Source organism: Octodon degus, unplaced genomic scaffold, assembly GCF_000260255.1.
Source record: "Octodon degus isolate 3935 unplaced genomic scaffold, OctDeg1.0 scaffold00434, whole genome shotgun sequence".
In the NCBI taxonomy this organism is placed as follows: domain Eukaryota; kingdom Metazoa; phylum Chordata; class Mammalia; order Rodentia; family Octodontidae; genus Octodon; species Octodon degus.
This window is the reverse complement of record NW_004525010.1, coordinates 180191-187480: the sequence shown is the minus strand read 5'-3', so window position 1 is coordinate 187480 and position 7290 is coordinate 180191. Positions and strand designations below refer to the sequence as shown.

The 7290-nt window shown below is 37.5% G+C and overlaps 1 pseudogene; it reads right to left on the bottom strand.

The window, feature by feature from the left end:
- Positions 1–1199: 1199 nt before the first annotated feature.
- On the bottom strand, positions 1200–4214 carry LOC101560475 (annotated as a pseudogene).
- Between the last annotated feature and the right edge of the window lie 3076 nt (positions 4215–7290).

The window sequence follows — 7290 nt, the reverse complement described above, 5'->3', positions numbered from 1 at the left end:
GACCAAGACTTAATGAAATGTGGAAACATTCTGCATGTTTTCACTCATTTATTTATTTTATTTTATTTCAAAATTTTATTGATAAACAGATAGTAATGAGACAGTTTCAAATCAAATCGGAAGTACAGATTCAACAAATAACACACTGCATATATTCTTCTTAGTGGTTAATTGCTGTATAAGATGTGGACTTGAGATCCTATTTACAAACACCATTAGAACAAATCATTCTATTCATTAAGAGAATGCAACTACATATCTATCCTAACCACTTTGAATACACAGATACAAAGTGGACATTCATCTGTAAAAATTATTTGTTTTTAAAAAGAAGAGTCTTTTGACAAAGTTCAACACTCATTCATGTTCAAAGTCCTGCAGAAAATTGGAATAGATGGCCTCTACCTCAATCTGATAAAAGCTATCCATGACAATTCAATTTCTTTTTTTTATTTTTATTTTTTACCAATAGAACACTTTAATTTTCACCTAATAATAGCAAAAGAAACACAAGAAATGGCGCTGTCCTTTCTTATTTTTAGAATACTGGTTTTTACAATACTTATTTATATGTTCCCCAAGAGAATTCACTTTCATTCAAAACATTTTTCTTAAACATACTCAAAATGAGTACCTACATGTGTGAAAGCCCCAAGATTACGTGCGTAACTGTATTACAATCTCCCCTCTGGCATAGTAGAAATAAAATATATAACGTGGGCAGATAAATATTTTTCTTCCTTACTTTAGGGATAATTATATATGAAGATTAATTTCTTATGTATTATCCCTAATGTAAAAATATCACAGGTATATTATACTGTTTGTCAAGAATACACACACATGGTAGTCACAGGTAGACATAGAAACCACTCCTAAAGCTATTTTTCAACCATCATCAATATTCTCTGTATGACCTCTTAGCATAAAACTCCCATCTAAGGCAATTCTGCATGAAATTGTATTATAATACTTCTGTTAAATGAAACTGGATGTGTTGAATCCCACAGGACACCTGCCTTTAACCCCTAAAGTACTACTCTGAAAAGGTAAACAAAATTTTTATACATTATAAAAAAATGTAAGCTGCTCTGCAACCTTCCTTTGTTAAAAGTTAGATACATTACACCACTCCAGCAAGAGATTAATAAATAAGGATTAAATATTGTATTTTACAAAAACACACAGAGTGGCCAATGTAAAAGAGAAAGGTTTGTTTGAAAGTTTATCAAATTATGTTAAGAAGGAATACAACATGGTATAAAATGATAAAATGGTCACTAAATTTATCTCATGAATTATCTAAAAATACCATGGCACCCTTGGTACAAACATTATTTTTTTAAAAAAAGACTGTTTCCTGGAACTAGAGGACTATTCATCTCATAGCTTTTATTAAGCAAACTTGATATAACCACCACATAGTGGCAAGAGATAGACTAGCTGTTTCCAGCTACAGAAAAGTGAGTTCTATCCTACCGTACAGATCATTTGAGATATAACCCATAGAGTTAAAGCAAATCATAGTGCAGTCTATACTGGATTTCCTTAAAGTATTTTTGCTTCCATTAAATTTATAAATTCATCTTCCTGTCAGTTGAGATCAGTTTCTGTTGCTCAGTAACTATTTTCATGTCCAGCCAATATGTAGAGATTGCTGTGTGTGGTCGGATTTTCTGTTGGCCTGCTTTCCAAAAGTACAACCCTGTCTGATCCTAATAAGCGAAAAACTCTTGTTTCATCTGAAATCTCATGGGTGACCTCATCTGACTTGAAGCTTTTACCCTGCATTCCGTGTTTCCAGAAAGCAAGCACACTGTCTTGAAGGCAGACTACAGATTCAATGCAAAAATCAAAACTTAGCTCAGAGGCCAGTTTCTTACTTGATTTTAGTTTTCCTTGTAGATTTACAATTTTTACAAATTTGTCTAAACACACTAAAACAATATCTCTCTCCAATTGTGTCACATAAATGGAATCTAACTGTTGGCTGCCTGCACCAATTTCTGTAAACCATGAAGATGCAGAATTCAAATTGATTGTCTCAAACTGAACTACTTGATTTGATTCAGTGTGCCTTTACTAATAGCTACACACACCATAGGGTATTCTTGTTCTGGTATCACCAGCATTTCAAAAACATTCAAAGGTGTTGGTAAAGGAAAATCAAAGTGCTTTATCAACATGAATTTCTGCATTGGCTCATACCACTGAAGTAAAACAATTCCAGACTGTAAAGCTCCACAGAGGTATTTATGTCCTGTGTAAGGGTTTCTGACTATGCAACATCTGTGGCACCCTTTTGTATCAGGAATCTTTGTTGTCAAAGCAAATTTTCTTGGCAGTATGCGGTCTGGAAACCTATGAGTTTGAATATGGGCAGCTAATCCTGGTTTTTTGGCTTGTTCAAACAAAGCAATAAGATTATGAGAGTAGAGTTGAAAAGTTTTTCCTTCTGATAATGACTTTAAAGTATTATTGATAACATATAGCCAAGTACACTTCCGTGGAAACAACTGTTCCATAGTTGCCTCATGTAGTTCATTGAGGTTCAATGTGTAAATACCATCTTCAGTTCCAAAAATAATGTACTGATCTTTTGTATCAGGATGTATCCAAGAAGTTGCACAATTAATCTTCAAGGGGCAGCCATCAAAAACTTTTGAAAAACATGCTCCCATCAGGACTTTTGGGGTGGGTGGAAGACCATTGATGGCTTGTTTAGGGAAGTCTCTCTTGTCCTTTTTCCGTGGCAACTGTGTTGCCTGTGCTGATCCTTCTGTATTTTCATTAATTAGTTTTGAGATACCATCACCATTTCCCAGATCAAAGTATCTAGCTGTATGCACTCCATGGCTGGTGACACTGCTAGCCATACCCATAGAGGAAGTCTCAGCTACAAGACCACAACTTGGGCTACTCTGTCTTCTCAGAAGTTGGGGAGCTCTGTTATCTGAATCAGGGCAACGTTTCACTGTTGATGATTTTTCTTCATCTGGGAAGCTGTCTTCAGAATAACTATTTATCCTTGGCTTAGGAGGTAGGGGAGGTGGTATTGCACGTTTTGAGGTTGATTTGCTAGTATTTGCACCATCAACAAAAGGATTCCACTGTAATAAAAAGTTTGGGTCTGATGACATTCCCATTTCATCCTGGGCTTCTGTTTCTTTTCTCAGAGGAGGTTCAAACTAATTTGTCAAAATTTATTTCTGAAGCCGTCCGCTCAGCTCTGGCATTCCTGTTTGTAGATCTGATGGTATGGCGAATGATGGCATGGGGCTCAAAATCATCATCTCCTTTAGTGTAATATATGTGGTTATCTGGATTGTTTACTTTGTCCAACAGTTCAACTGTGAGGGACCTCAAGAGGCCGGGCTGTCCAACAAAAGTATGAGTCAGAAGTCTTTCAGCGGTTGGTCTTTTTCTTGGGTTTTTAGTTAGTGTTATTTTGACAAAATTATGGAATGTTGATGACCATTTTGTTTTGTCCTTTAATTTTGGAGGCTGAAAATTACTTTTTGACATTAAGAAGAGAGCCCTCATTGGATGAAGATCAAACATAGGTGGCTGAAGCTCTCCAAGTTCAATGGCTGTTATTCCTACTGCCCAGATATCACAGAGTTGGTTGTAGCTGCCATTCTTCTCCACTGCTGCCACTTCTGGGGCCATCCAATAAGGAGTACCAATGAAAGATTTTCTTTTTGCAATAGTAGTGGTTATTTTTGCAGCTACACCAACTAATCAGCTAATTTTACATCACCATGGTCTGTCAATAAAATATTTGCGCCTTTGATATCTCTATGCATTTTGCCTTTAGTATGCAAATAAGCAAGTCCCTGTAAAGTTTCTCTGCATACATAGGCTATTGGCAATTCTGACAATGGTCCAGTAACATGGTAAATATCTTGAAGTGATCCTCCACCACAGTATTCCATACAAATCCATAATTTTTCTCGACTGAGATAGCTCCCAAAATAGGCAACAATGTTGCAGTGCTTACATTCTTTAACCATAAATATTTCTTGTTGAATTAGAGTAAAATGATCTCCAGGCTCCAACTTGAAAATTTTTACTGCAGCTAATTCTTCTGTGTGTACATTTCTGGCCTTGTAGACGTCCCCGTAGGTGCCGCTGCCGACCCTCTGGAAGAGCTCCTAGTCCTGCTGCGGATTCCACCTCAGGATGTCGGCGCCAGGCCGGAGCGGGGCCTCCATCTTTGCTCCGCCCCGGCCCCCGACGGCTTAGCCCGTGGCGCCCCAGTTCTGCTAAAGAGGGCGATCAGCGCCGCTTCCCAACATGGAGCCTCTGCCTGGCCCAGCTTCTTCCAGGGCGGCCTCGTCCTCCCCGCGCGCCTGCCACCGCCGCCCCGAGCGTCCTCTCTGCTGGCTGAGGCGCGCAAGGTCGCCGCCACCGCCGCCGCTGCCGCACGCTCCCCACCCGGGGCTGCATCAGACAACTCAATTTCTAACATAGTTCTAAACCCGGAAAAACTGAAATCTTTTACTCTAAGATCAGGCACAAGACAGGGATGTCATCTATCACCACACCTGTTCAATATAGTTCTGGAATCATTAAAGTCAGTAGACAAGAGAGAAAAAAAAAAAGGAATAAGAATAAGTATAGAAGAAGTTAAACTATTTAGGAAGTAATATAACTAAAGAAGTAAAAGATATATTTAATGAAAATTACAGTATTCTGAAGAAAGATTGTAGAGGATTTCAGAAAATGGAGAGATGTTTTTTGTTTCTGGATAGTGAGAATGAACATTGTGAAGATGCTCATACTCCCAGATTTCATGCAATCTCCATCAAAATACCAACAACATCCCTCACAGACCTATAAAAATCATTCTTAAAATTCATGTGGAACCACAAAAAACCTAGAATATCAAAAGTAATCCTTGGCAACAAAGGCAAGCAAGAGGCATGTCAATTCTTGATCTGAAATTTTACTACAAACTTCTGTGATAAAATCAGCATTTGTATTTGCAAAGCAATAGACCTGAGGATCAATGGAATAAATTAGATTATTGAGTGTGTTGCAAACACAAACACACTCAGTCATCTTATGTTTGGTAAAGGGGTCAAACATCTTTACTGGAAGAAAGTATCTTTAACAAATAATCCTGGAAAAACTGGCTCTCTACATGCTGAGAAGTAAAATTTGACCCAGGTATATCACCATGCACTAAAATGAATTCAAAGTGGATTAAAGATTTAAACATTAAAACAGAAACACTAAATCTCCTTGAAGAGAAAGTAGGTGGAAATCTTAAAGACATTGGGGTAGGCAAAGAGTTCACAAACAAAATTCAAACTGTATGGGAAATTCTTGAAAAGATTTAACAACTGGGATATCCTCTTACTAAGAAGTCTTTGCACTTCAAAAGAAATTATGGACAGAGTAAAAAGACAACTAACAAATTTGGAAAAAATCTTAACTGATAAGCACTCTGATGAAAGTCTTCTATCTAGAATTTATAGACTTAAAATCATTAGGCCCCCCAAATTTAAAGACCAAATAAAAATTGGCATCTGAGATGAACACACACTTCTCAGAGGAACAAATATGAGAAGCAAATAATTACATGAAAAAATGCCCCATATTAGTAGCCATTCATGAAACGCAAACTAAGAAAATACTGAGATACCATCTCAGTAGTCCATAACTGTAGTAGGTTTTCCATAGGACTGGTGATGTCAGAAGTTTCTGACTGGACTTGAGCCCTTTACAGCTCAGCATATTAATATGGCTTTACTTTTTATACCTCATTTTTATACTTTTCTGCTGGATGGTTAGGACCAAGATAAAGAAAGACCTATGTAAAAAGAAATGTAACTTTTATGTGACAAGGTCAGTGAAATCTAATCATGATTTACCCTAAAACTCTGTACCGTAGTTTGTAGATCTTTTGTCAGTGTCACATGTCTACAATATTTAAATGGCAATGGAATAACTATCTCTGATGAAACTAAACAAAAAAGGAGGATATAAGCGAAGGACCATTTTGTAGTGACATATATGAATTAAAGATTTAAGCATTTAAACAGAAACAGTAAATCTCTTGGAAGAGAAAGTAGTTGGAAATCTCAAAGACATTGGGGTAGGCAAACAGTTCATGAACAAGCATTGTATGTGTAGTGAATATATATATATATATATATATATATATATATGTATAGATATACAGTTATTTTCTCTTAATTCATTGAGAAGGAAGATTTGTACTAATAGTGTTTGGACAGGATATCATGTCAGCATCTTTTAGTATGAATAACTACTATGAACAGAACAACATGCAATGTATTAATTATTGTAACTGTTCTACTAACCTGTTTTGAAGCTATCTCATTGTTATTTGTTTCTCAAAATTAATTAAAAAAATAAAAACAGGCAAAAAAGAGGTACCATCTTACCCTAGAATGAATGGCTATTGTAAAGAAGGCAATGAGCAACAAATGTTGGACAGGCAGTGGCAAAAAAGAAACTCTTCTCCACTGCTGCTGGAATGTAGACTGGTGTAATCATGAAAATGTGTGTTGATACTGCTCTAAAAACTAGGACTGTGGGGGCCTGCCCCTTAGCTCAGTTCTTTAAGTGGATGTTTGAACAAAGCAGTAAGGCTCAGGTTGCTGTGGTAGGATCCCCACAACTCAAGCCAGGTATACATGCCCTGAAGGCTTTTGGAGAACAAAAAAAAACTAGGACCAAAATCACTTTCATTCCAGCTATCCCCCTTCTGGGAATTTTCCCAAAAGAACAGAAAACTTCATAGTGAGGTATGTGTGCCTATGTTTACAGCAGCACAATTTATGATAGCTAAATCTTAGAGACAACCAAAATGCTCATCAGGTAAGAAGTGAATGAAAGAAATGTGGTGTTTTTATACAATGGAGTATTAGTCAGGTGCAAACAAAAATGAACTCAAAGAGCGCAGGCCCGGCGAGTGAGTGAGACAACCGGGGCCACCGGATCCTGAACAGACCCAGAGCGCAGGCCCAGCATGGAACCCTTCAAGCAGAACTCCCTGCAAAGAGGCTAGAGACAAGATCCACCCAGCTGATTCAGGAGCAGAACATCTTCCCAGAGAGACACAAAGGGTTCAACACTAATGCCAGCAGCAGAAAGAAGTGGAGCACAGCAACCAGATTCAAACAACACTCACCTGGAGGAATTGGAACTTCATGGATCCAGACCTGGTGCTAAGGTAATAACTCTATCCAAGCTCTACACCAAAGGTCAGAAGACAGTGGTATACAAAATGACAAAGAGAAGGAACAAAAGGCAGTC